The 12,927-nt window shown below is 36.4% G+C and overlaps 1 pseudogene; it reads left to right on the top strand.

Moving 5' to 3' along the window:
- The first annotated feature begins 9,805 nt into the window (after positions 1-9,805).
- Positions 9,806-12,677, top strand: LOC112503063 (annotated as a pseudogene).
- The last annotated feature ends 250 nt before the right edge of the window (positions 12,678-12,927 follow it).

Raw genomic sequence — 12,927 nt, 5'->3', positions numbered from 1 at the left:
GTCGCTGAAAGTGCTTGAATTTCCCTCGCAAATCCGTCGCTGAAAGTTCCCTCGCAAATCCGTCGCTGAAATTTCCCTCGCAAATCCGTCGCTGAAAGTTCCCTCGCAAATCTGTCGCTGAAAGTTCCCTCGCAAATCCGTCGCTAAAGGTTCCCTCGCAAATCCGTCGCTAAATACTTCCCTCGCTGATCCGTCGCTGAAAGTGTCCGTCGCAAATCCGTCGCTGATAGCATTACCTACGACTGTTTGACTGACGGAGTATCAACGACAGATCAGCGGAAAGCCCTTTCAGCGACGGATCAGCGAGGGAATTTTCCCTCGTTGATACCCAGCATTTTATGCGGGTAAGATATGGCGGCTAAACCGCCTTCATGCATGCTCTCATATGCATACAAACATACCCCATGCATATATATATATATATATATATACACACACACACATCCATGCATATATATCATGCATGCGCATATATATATATATATATATCATACATATTTCATATTATGCATATTATTCCTTATGCATATAAATTCACATACTATCATGATTAAATATAACAATTTATCATGTTATCAAATAATCATTCATCAAATAATCACATATTAATTACCTCAGGTGATAACCAGGGTCCAGTTATCACAACTACATATGAGTTGGAGCCCAAAGAGGGAACTCATATGCATCATAGAGTGTTGCGGGCGAGTTATGAAAGTGAGTAGACCCGCATGGAAGCCGCTTAAGCCGCTATTAGTGGCCGATCCACATAAGCAAGGGCGGCTATGTTTCGACTAAAGCTGTTTGGCTAACTGGCTCAAAATTGGTTAGAAGCAAACAATACATATTTTGTACAGAGATTTTTTAGTGAAAAATAAAAAATAGTATTATTACAAAAACATTTAAAATCTATCAAATAATTTCAAGGGTTGATCGATTAACTTTTTTTTTATCATGAATAAATATGTGATGATGGCCCATAAATTAAGACTAGAGAACTGTGATTTTCCATGTTTGCTGCATTTCTTGAGGCACATTTATTATATTTGGGATCAGTGCTTGCATAGGCTCGATGCAGGATGGACCCAGAATTTTTTTTTCAAATGGTGACATCAATTTACTACAAAAACAAATATAATTTTTTTTCATAAAATCATCATTGGTCTGTTGATTAGTTCAAGACTTTTCATATGTCAGGTCGTGTGTCCAAGCTAAAACTTAAATACATGAAACTAACGGGATTCAAATTCGAAACCAGGGTGAAAGAAATGGCTTGCAAACCAACTTTACTAAGGGAAACTTGTTTCTTCATTATAGTTTCAAAATATATACAGTGACATACAACAAATTGATACGGTGACACTTTGGACGACCCTATAATTTCTTACATTACGACGGAGGAATGAAACGGTGGCACGAGCCACCATATGCTCTACATTAAGTCTGTCTCTGAAACAATGTGGAGCAGTTGAAATAATACTTCAATATAAAAAATTAAAAATTTGGTTAGCAAATATATTTAAAATGTATAAAAATTTAAATCAATAATATCCCCATATTTAGATTACGAGAGAACCAGATTCAAAACACTCATAATGTATTGGAATAACTAAATTCTCTATGCGCCTTGTGAATAAGGAATCGTGTTAACAGACGAGTTGATACGGTTCTTGGAGTGTTTGGGATTGTTTATTTAAAATAACTTATGTTTTTTTTTATAAAAGTTGTTATCAACTTATTATAAGTTATAAGGGTTTAACTTCGTTAAAAACTCATTATCACCGGTTTAACAATGTATAAGCTGTTTATCAAAATACTCAAAAGGACTTATTACTGGTGTCATACCGAAATAAATCAATAAGTTGTTTTTATAAACAATCCCAAACATCTCACGATTGTCAAAAATTATCAACGAAGGTTTTTTTCATTTCCATCGAATGCCCACCTCTTCTGTAATTACCTACAACTTTAAGTGAAAAATAGGGAAAAGTATAAGAAATTCAACCCACTTTTCAATTTTGAACAAATTTGTCCATAACTTTTTTTAATAAAAAAACTATTAAACTTTCTTATTTTAAATGATTAAATCTTTGAATTTTTTTTAATGAAAATCATTAAATTTTCTCATTTTGAATGGTTAATTCTCTGAATATTTTTTTAAAATAAACAAATCATCGAAGTTTTAAAAATTGGTCACTTACATCCTTTTAACAAATTTTTTATTTACATAAATCAGTTTTACCATTCTAAACTCTATGTTATTCAAACCCTTCGCACATAATGACATCACCCCCTTGCTACTCCTCGTCTCCCCATCGTTATTTGTTCTCTATACCGTCCATTCCCGTCGTTGTCCCCTGCCATCAATATCCCTCTTTTTAATTTGTTTTTTCTTTCAATTCTTCTTCATGTACAACAATTTACCGGAGCAGATAAAGACACATCACAAAAGATGGAGAATCGAAAAATAATAAAAAAGAGTGAGATTTATGGTAGGGGCCAACAACAATGATAGGTGGTAATAGAGAGGAAACAACGATGAGGCGACAAAAGGGTTTGAATGACGTAGAGTTGAGAACAATAAAAGTGTTTAAGTTCTCTTTTTTACTTTAAAACCTTTCCTAGCCGATTTCAGGTTTGGGGTTAAAAAGATGTAGGTATCCAATTTTAAAAGTTCGAGTATTTATTCAATTTATTTTAGGGACTTTATCATTCAAAATGAAAAAGTTTAATGAGTTTTCATTCAAAATGAGAAAGTTTAATGATTCTTTCATTTAAAAAACGGTTAGGAATAAACCATTCAAAATCATGGTTTGTTATAAAATCTTATTATGTAAAAATCAATTAGAAAAAATAATCATAAAAAATGAATCATTGATTTTATATAAAAAATCTCTCAGTATATATTAAAGGAACAATTATAAGTGTAGGTTGAAATTTTAGAAGACGATAAAATGGAAGGAGGTGAGTATAAAAATTCATAGCATCGAACTTTCATGTGTTAATATGTTTTTATAGGCTCAAAATCCTCTTTTATGTTTTAACAAGCCTAAATTATGTTTTTATAAGCCTAATCTAAGTTTTATGTTAATCAGAACAAGAAATGGGCGAAAAAACGCTAAGGTAAATGGTTAATCTACTAAAGAAGGTTGTACAAACAAGTGGTGAAATAAAGATAAAACAGAGAAAAATGCTATCCTGCCATGCAAGTTTGCATTCAAGGGTCGCATAATAATATATTTAGATTTACGGTACACAAAATGCTACTCTGACATGCAAGGATCATACGCGAGGGTTGCATGCAAGGGTCTCATATGGGGTATGCACTTAGGGTACACAAAATGCTAAGGGTCACGCACCCGGGTCGCATGCAAGGGTCGTATAATTTACTCCAGGGATCAGTTTCGCCAATTTTTGAATCTTGAGCAGTTTTTTTTTTCCCATTCTATTGATATAAAATGAGTTTGGAACCGTCATTTGAAGGGGGGTTGACCATAAATCATTATAGAGACACGAAGGGAGTGATTGGAAGCGTCAAGCATCGATTCTACTCATCTTTGGTAATTTCTTTTTTTATAGTTTGATTTGCAAAACCCCTAGTTTAGCCATGTGTGGCTAATTTCTCAGTCCCAACGAAAGTTAATCTTTTGGTTTGGATGCATTCACTTTGATATTCCATTAAAATCGACGAGGACAAGTTTATTTGTTGGATTTTAGTGATTAATGAGTAATTTTACTTCAATGTTGATTGATTTGGCCACTTATTTGATGTTCTTGTGAATGATTGTTGGTCAAAAACTTAGATACGTAATTTTCTAGTGATTTTGATGAAATTACAACTGAACCCACTTTATTTCAGTAAGGTTTTTGAAATGCGTTCTTGAAATCTTGTAAGCAAAGTCATTTTAAGCCGAACTTACGAGCTTATTATAGCTTTGAATTTGTGTTTTTCTCGCCCGATAATGCTAATTGCATGTAGGAGTTTGAGATCTTGTTCAAGTTCCTATTTGTGATTATAATTTGGTGGAAGAGCTTCTTTTAATAAATATTTAGTTAAGGAAAAACTTAGATTGTCAGAGTTTGTTGGCAATTATAACCAATTTAGCCACAAGGGTGGTGCCTGATTGGTTTGAGCTTGGCTCCAAATGTCAAAAGTACCAGAAGATTCCAGGTTCAAATCCAAGAAGGAATAAAAGTCTCCTTGTGGTCACGGAGGTTCAAATGCGGTGACTTCGGGTTATCTGCAAAGCAGGTGGTCGCCCTGAGATTAGTCGGCTCGCATAGCAGGTTGGATATCCAGGTTAATCAAAAAAAAATTATAACCAATTTAGACTTGTTTCATATTGTTATAATTATAGGATCAATAATGAGTGTTTGCATCTTTATCAAAATAGACTATTGCGGACTCTTAATTTCTTGCACTTTTATATAATTTGAATTATATGTTTCATTCCTAACAATCCAACCCCCGTTGAGATTTAATTTTAATTAATTATATTTGTATTTGATATGTAGATTATGCGACGCTCCAACCGATTGAATGGTCCGGTGAAGTGTTAGTTGAACTAAGTCCCTATGGATTCGACTAAACTTACCGTTGTTACAATTTCATTTGTTAACAAAAGGCTACTTAGTTAATTAGTATTTAGTGGACTCGGTATTCCATCAAGAATGAACGTCAAGAATGAACAAGGATAAAACATTTTTCATAAGGATTTCATTGCTATATTATTTAATTTACATGATAAAACAATTCATTTTATCATAATCTCTCAATCTTTATATATATATATATATATAATGAACAACCAAGGGTATTTGAGGTGACATTGTGAGATTTGAGTATCCTTAAATATTGGATTGTGGTGTTGTTTTAGTCATTCCAAGTTAATGAGAGAATGCTAGATTGGAGAATGAAGGTAACTATAAGAATTAAGGAAGGAAGGCTTGATATAAATTCGAAATGTGGTGAGTCTGGTAATCCCACACCGGTTAGAAAGATGATTTTTTACGAAACATGTGAGTATATATTCATAAGAAGAGAGGATGTTCATTTGTGGCAACTCATAGGGTTGTCTAATTTTAGTTGAATCATTTTTTTGGAAGAAGAAAAATCTTCAAACCCTTCGTAACAACAATAGGATATGGTTGTGTGACGTATTTTTTTAGTTCTAAATAGCATAACAACAAATATTTTACCGACACATCTCAAACTGAGTAGAGAATACATGGTTATCAATATATGAATATAAACCATTTATGAAAATGTATTCTTCATTTTAAATTGTATTTCATTAATTATTAACTAAAGAATTGTGTTTTATGTTAACTCGGTCATGTACTTTTTTAAAATATTTATCGCTATCGTGCAATGTGCGTGATCCACACTACTATAATAATAAAAAGTTAAGTATAAAATTAAAGTAGGTAAAATACAAAAAATGCCCATTACCTAACTGACTATTTTAAAGACGAAATTAGTCTTAAGGACGAAAAACGATAGGAATTGCAGATCATACCATCATAGGAACGAGAAAAACAATTTTTAACGACCAAAGATGAAATTGACAACGAATAGCGGATCACAAAGACTAAAATCGTAGTTTACTTTTAAGATAATTTGGATGCGCTCAAAATAAGATAATCTGAAATCATTGTTTCACTTATGAACTTTGATTATCTGGTATCACTTATGAACTTTAACAAAAATCATTGTTTCATTTTCTAGTTTCATCTATAAACTTTTTGATTTCACCTTTAAACAAAAATCAATTAAATGTTATTATTGATAGTTTTCCAAAAATAAAATATGGTTATCTTCTAAAAATAAAATATGATTTCTTCCAAAAAAAATAAAACAATTTATTTCAGAAATGCCTTCATCTAATACCATTTAATTTGTTTCATTTTTTATCAGATCATAACCTCCTATTTAATCACAAACGTTGATAAAAAAATTAAAGACTATGATTGGTTAAAAAAAATTAGTATAATTTATATATGATTATGTTTTTATAAATTTATAACATATCAGTTTATGTATAAATCAATTAAAAAACATAGAAAAGAAAAACACATTGATATAGATACAGATTGAAGAAATTAAATAATTGTTTTTTTTCTGATATAATCTTTTTGATGGTTAATTAACTAAGCCACTTTAAATATTATTCATTTGAGCAAAAGAATGAATTCTTATCCGGTAAGTGTTTATCAATAAAATTTAACACTATTATTTAACTAAATGRTAAGATTTTAGTCCACTACACTACTAGAAAACCAGGTATTAGCAACGAATATCAGCGAGAAAAAAAATCCCTCGCAGATCAGCAAGGGAAATGCCAAAAACTCATTCCCTCGCTGATCAGCGAGGGATCAACGAAAGAAAAGCCAAAAACACAATCCCTCACTGATCCCTTGCTGATCTGCGAGGGATCAACGAGGGAATGAGATTTTTGGCATTTCCCTCGCTTATCTGCCTATGCCAATGAAGATTATGTCGACTAACTACTTCTTTCTTTGTTGTAGTTATTGAATATGTTGACAGATAGAGGATGGATGTATAGAAAGAATGATGATCGAGGGGCTCTTAGCCGGACCAATGTCAGACACTTGGAAGGTTTTTTGGACATTGCCTATGCCAATGAAGATTATGTTGAAAGGGGAACTACACAGTGTTCCATATAGATGTCCTTGCTCCAAGTGTCGAAACGAAGCCTATAGAGAAAGAGAAGACGTGAAACTACACTTGATGAAATATGGTTTCATGTTTGATTATACCATTCGGTGGGGACATGGTGAAACCTATTGTCATGTATCTAATCAAGATGTGGGTTAATCTTCTAATCCTATCGTGGATCATAATGAAGGTTATTTTCAAATGTTGAACGATCACATGGTATATGATGCCATGACATGGGAAGAGCAAACACCTAATCTTTCTGCCCAAAGATTTTATAACATGTTACAAACTGTTGACTAGCCTTTATGGAATGGATGTAAAACTTTTTCAAAATTAGGAGCTGCGACGAGTTTGTTGCATTGGAAGGCAGAATGTAATGTACCTGAGACGACATATAATAGAGTGCTTCCTGTTTTTAAGCGGATGCTATCGGAGGGTGATAAATTATCCTGTAACTTCTATGAGACAAAGAATAGTTTGAAAAATCTTGCTCTACCAAAACAAAAGATCGATGTTTGCAAAAACTATTGCATGTTATTTTACAAGCATGATTCTGGGTTGACCCACTGCCGAGTATGCAATGAAAGTTGTTACAAGACGGGACGAAAGAAGGTTCCTAACTTGGTGTTGACGTACTTACCGATTGTTCCAAGACTCCAAAGATTGTATACGTCTCCAAAGACCGCGAAAGAGATGACTTGGCATTACGATCATTGGGCGGAACCGGGTGAAATGGTACATCCAAGTGATGGTGCGGCTTGGAAGCATTTCGACATGAGGGATCCTGACTTTGCTACTGAGATCCGGAATGTTCATCTTGGGTTATACACCGACGGTTTCAACCCGAATAATTCAACTTCGAATCCATATTCATTATGGCCCGTCTTTATTACCATCTACAATCTACCTCCTTGGATGGCTTTGAAAGATTCATATGTTGAGCTTGCATTGGTCATCCCTGGTAGAAAGAGCCCCGGTCAAAATTTGGATGTGTTTCTCAAGCCGCTAATAGATGATCTAAAAATGTTATATACGGAGGGTGTTCTTACATATGATACGTATCGTACGAATAATTTCGAGATGAGAGCTATACTACTATGGATCGTTAGCGACTTCCCGACTTAGTTTTAATTTGTTTACAATTTTGGTTTGTTATATTATTTCCAGTTTTTTGTATAAATGAATACAGAAATTATGCAATTTCAAAAAAAATATTTTTTAGATTAATACAAATTAGCGACGGATTAGCGAGGGAAAATCCGTCGCTGAAAGTCCTTGAAAATTTCCTCGAAGATCCGTCGTTGAAGGATCCCTCGCAGATCCGTCGCTGAAGGTTCCCTCGCAGATCCTTCACTGAAGGTTCACTCGCAGATCCCTCGCTGAAAGATCCCTCGCAGATCCCTCACTAAAGGATCCCTCGCAGATCCCTCGCTGATGGATCCCTCACAGATCCGTCGCTGAAAGTTCCCTCGCAGATCCCTCACTGAAGGATCCCTCGCAGATCCCTCGCTGATCCGTTGGTAATAATTTCCCTCGTTGATCCGTCGCTGAAAGTATCCCTCGCAAATCCGTCGCTGATATCCCTTGCCGATCTCTCGCTGATCCGTCGCTGAAAGTATCCCTCGCAAATCCGTCGCTGATATCTCTTGCCGATCTCTCGCTAATAATATTACCTACGAGCATTTGACCGATGGAGTATCAGCGACAGATTACCCTTTTAGAGACGGATTTGCGTGGGAATTTTCCCTCGCTGATACTCTGCATTTTTGTAGTGTCAAAACGACATCGAATGCAACAATTTATCCGGTAATATATCGCTTACCGTGGTAAGAGTCGTCGCTCTCATTTACAGTGTAAGACTATTGGTTCTTGTCTCGCTCTTATCGAATAAGATTCTTGGTCCTTACCATATTCATCCGGTTAGATAATGTGACTTGTAAATGCTTACCCAAGTAAGCGTTTGGTAAACGGCCTCTTAACCTTTCTATTTTAAATTATTAAGATTTTGATTATTTTATTATCTTTTCAATAAATAAACTAACTTTTAAAATTTTGTTATCTACATTCTTAACTTAAATAAGAACTTATTTGTAATTGACTAAAAAAATTTAAAAATAAAAGAACAACCCAAATAGTTACTTTGTTCCAAATCCTACACTTTTCATACCCTTGCAACCACAACATCACTCCCTCTTGCTACCTCATCGTTGCTCATTGCGATTGTCGTTGCCCCTGTCATCGATCTTTTCTTTTTGATTTTTTTGTCTTTCGATTTTCTTTCTTTTCCAACAATTTAGTTGAGTACGTATAAATAGATCAAAAAAGGAGAGCGGACGACAACGAGGCAGTTTGGGGTGGCAAAGGAGAGCATGAGCAGTGTCGTTGGGTGCAAGAGGTTTGAATAATGTAGGGTTTGGGAACGATAAAACTGATTTAAGTTTTTCTGTTAATTTAAAACATTACTAACCGGTTGCACATAGCTTTTTTAGGTTAAAATAATGTAGATAACCAATTTCTAAATGTTCGTTGATTTATTTTTTGAAAAGAAATTTAAAAACTTATTAATTTAAAATGAAAATGTTAAATGTCGTTGGGTGCAAGAGGTTTTAAATTTTTGACTTTTTTTCTTGTTCATGTCTCTTTCATAAATTTCTTAATATCCTTAAAAATAGAGAACAGAGGAATTTTGTTTTTGAATTATTTTGCTTCAACATATTATATTATAAAGAAAAATAATAGAAAATTTTAAATTTAGAGAATTATTTAAATTTTAATATTAAAAAAAAGAAATGATTTTTTCATTATTTTATATCAACGAGATTAAATTATCATTATTTTATCTAATTGTTTTTAAGAAAAACATATTAGGATAAAAATTATAATAATATAATTATTTTTAATTATTTAAAACCGATAATATATATGTTTTTAAAGTTACTGTTTTCTATTATAAAATGAATTTGTTTAAAATGCTCCAATTTGAAATATATCCAAAGAAAAACAGTGGGTTTGGCGTATTGGTCGCGTAATTRTATTTAATAAAATCACTACTTTTTCAAAAAGTCAACTTTATTGATGTATATATACACATACAAACTCGGAATTGATTCGTTAATATTCAACATCATGCATTTGCTATCCCTCTTTCTCTTGCCTCTAATTCTCCTCTCATCTTCACCATCTTCTGCTACTTCACCAAATCATGTTCTAACCCAAGGCACCTCACTTTCTGTTGAAAGCAACGATGTTTTGGTTTCACCAAACAAGCTTTTTCCTGCCCGATTTCACCAAATTGGCATAAATGCTTATTACTTTGCAGTATGGTTTTCTGAGCCCATGTCCGATGGCAATCACACATTGGTTTGGATGGCCAACAGAGACGAACCTATTAACGGAAAACGTTCCAAGTTTTCCATGCATACAACTGGAAATCTTGTGCTAACGGATGYTGGCCGAAGAATTTGGAGGACCGACACTAAATCTACTTCGGCTTTGCAATTGCAACTCATTGACTCCGGTAATCTTGTTCTTAACCAGTCAGATGAACAACCATATCTTTGGCAAAGCTTCAGTTTTCCGACTGATACCATTCTCCCCAATCAGCCTTTCACCAAAGATACCGTCCTTATATCTTCCAGAAGTTCATCAAATTTGTCTTCTGGATTCTACAAGCTCTATTTTGACAAYGATAACGTAATCCGTCTTCTTTATAATAGCGACGAAATAACCAGTGTTTATTGGCCTAGCCCTTGGTTACGAGCATGGGAAGCAGGGAGGACTACTTACAACAACAGTCGATTTGTTTTACTTGATACCACAGGTCGTTTCAAGTCCACAGACGATTTCATGTTTGTTACCACAGACGTTGGCCAGACGCTTCATAGAAGACTGACACTTGATATTGATGGCAATGTTAGAGTTTATACTCTGAATAAAAGAAGTTGGACTGTTTCATGGCAAGCAATTTCAACACCATGTGAAATTCATGAGATTTGTGGCCAAAACAGCCTTTGTACTTACAGTTTTGAATCGGGAAGGAGATGCATTTGCATGCACGGGTACAAGGCTTGAACCACACAGATATGTCTTTTGGGTGTGAACCTGTATTCCATCATACTGGACATCATGAAACATATGGATTCGTCAAACTCCCTCATGTGGAATTTTATGGGTTTGATTCTATCTATATCGGAGAGTCAACTCTCGAAAAATGCAAGCAGGCATGCTTGAATGACTCCAACTGTAAAGCCTTCCAATTCACTTTTGATAAAGGGATGGGTACTTTCATCTGCTATGTCAAGACTTTGTTGTTCAATGGCTACTACTTGGGTACTCATTTCGTCACTTACCTTAAGCTACCTAGAAGTTATGTGTTATCCTATGATTAAAATGTCGCTAACAGGTCTAGCTTCAATTGCTCGAATTCAACAATCAAACTATTTCAAAATCGCTCTTGGCTCTGTGGTTTACCAGGGTTTCCATCGTTTTTACCACCGCTCGGTTTGCTATTCCATATCTGATGCCGTGGTCTTGCCTCTGAGCCGTATATGCATATAATTCAATCAAGTCTTATGGGTTGAGGTTGATGAGGTCGTTCTCGTTGAACACCTCTCTCCGCAGTGAACTCGACGTATCGGATGGCTCGGTTGGCAAATGTCTTTATTTTCAGTTTAATGACCCTCCTTATCCCATCATTCGAAAAGACAGTCTGGGGTGCTTGAGTGGTCTGTCTAATGAATTTATGGTGTAGGAGGTCCATGGACTCAGGCGATAAGATTGGAGGGTTGATAGTCAAATTGTCGTCGTGGTCTTGGTAAAGATATTAATGAACATTCTCTAGCAAAATTGGTTCCCTGGGTGGCAAATCGGGACGTCTCCTCATTGATTCCATGCTCTGTATTATTTCGTCAACCAAGCTCTAAGGAGGTTGCTTTGAGGAAGAGGGAGTATCTGCATGCACCACGGGTGTTTGGGTTAAGGGTTGTGTATGGGTTGGTGTTGGTTCAGGTTGGGTTGGTTGGGGTTCACTTGGTTCTGTTTGGGTGGTTTCTGGTGCATGGGATTCGGTACGAGATTGTGGTTGTTGGGGTGATGAAGGTTGTAGTGTCATTGGTTCAGGTTGCATGGATAAGGTAAATGGTTGAGTGGTGCGTGGTGTTGGTGAAGGAGTTAAGGGTAGGTTTGATGTTGGTGTTGAGGGAAGAGGTTGGTTTTGTTGTGTTGATGGGGTAGTAGGTTCTTCATCGGTTGAAGAGCTCAATACGATGGGCTCTTGGGTTTCAGCGAAGGGAACTTGTATATTTACATCTTCAGAGGGCAGAGCCTCTGGTTCACATGCTTGGGTTCCTTCTGGTGATGGTGGTGGTTGAGGTGATGATGATGGTGGTGCAGCGGATTCGGTTTGTCGTGCAGCCGCGGCCTGTGTCTCCCCCTAATGAGGTCCAAGACCTTGATCATCGGGGTCTTGGTCGTCATGCCTAGGCCTCTTGTGCGGGCGGCTGCTTGAGCAAGAGGCTCTTGTCCTCTTCTTCTTCTGTTCCTTCCTGAAGGTAGCGAGGTATGCCTTCAGGGAGGGCTGCCATTGACTCGCCTCCATTGTTTGTAGGAGGGTAGTTGTGCGCCGTTGTTCATCGGTCAGATTCTGTGAGAGAACCATTGTTGGACGAGTGGCCCGATGAACAAATTTTGCAGTGATCTCGTTAAAAGATGAGACCAGTGCCCTTGACAGAGCTCACAAGTCCACTCGTGTGGCGAACTCGGTCGTGGAGGATGAAATTAGTGGTGGCATGTTGGAGGTGGATGTGTATGGGAGAATGGGAAGGTTGGTTATTAGGTCTCTCACCTCTGCAGTGAAAGTGGAGAACGCTTCATCGAAGGATGGGCCTGCAGAGGGAGGTGGTGGTTGAGTAGTGGGTTGGGGTATTTGGGCGAGGATAGCGGTGGGGAGTTGGGTGTGGGTGTCTTGGATGGAGGCCATTTGGTGGGTGAGATTGGCTAGGGAATCATCGATAGAGGTGGTGGATGGTTGTGGTGTTTGGTGAGGGACTTGGGGGGTGATGGTTGTAGATAGAGAGTGAAGGTTGCGGAGGATGGTTTGAAGTTGGGTAATTATGTAGGTAAGGTTCTCATCGGCCTCAGTTGCCTGGGCCGTGAGGGTGGCGATTGATTGGATGATGACTTGGTTTCGTTGGGTGGCTAGGGAGGAAGTGGTGTTATGGTGTTGGGTGACGGTTTGTTGGAGCATTTGT

Source organism: Cynara cardunculus, unplaced genomic scaffold (genome assembly GCF_001531365.2).
Source record: "Cynara cardunculus var. scolymus isolate 2C unplaced genomic scaffold, CcrdV1 Un_Scaffold_2469, whole genome shotgun sequence".
Classification (NCBI taxonomy): domain Eukaryota; kingdom Viridiplantae; phylum Streptophyta; class Magnoliopsida; order Asterales; family Asteraceae; genus Cynara; species Cynara cardunculus.
Note: the sequence above shows the minus strand (reverse complement) of the source record. Positions and strands in the feature narration are given on the sequence as shown.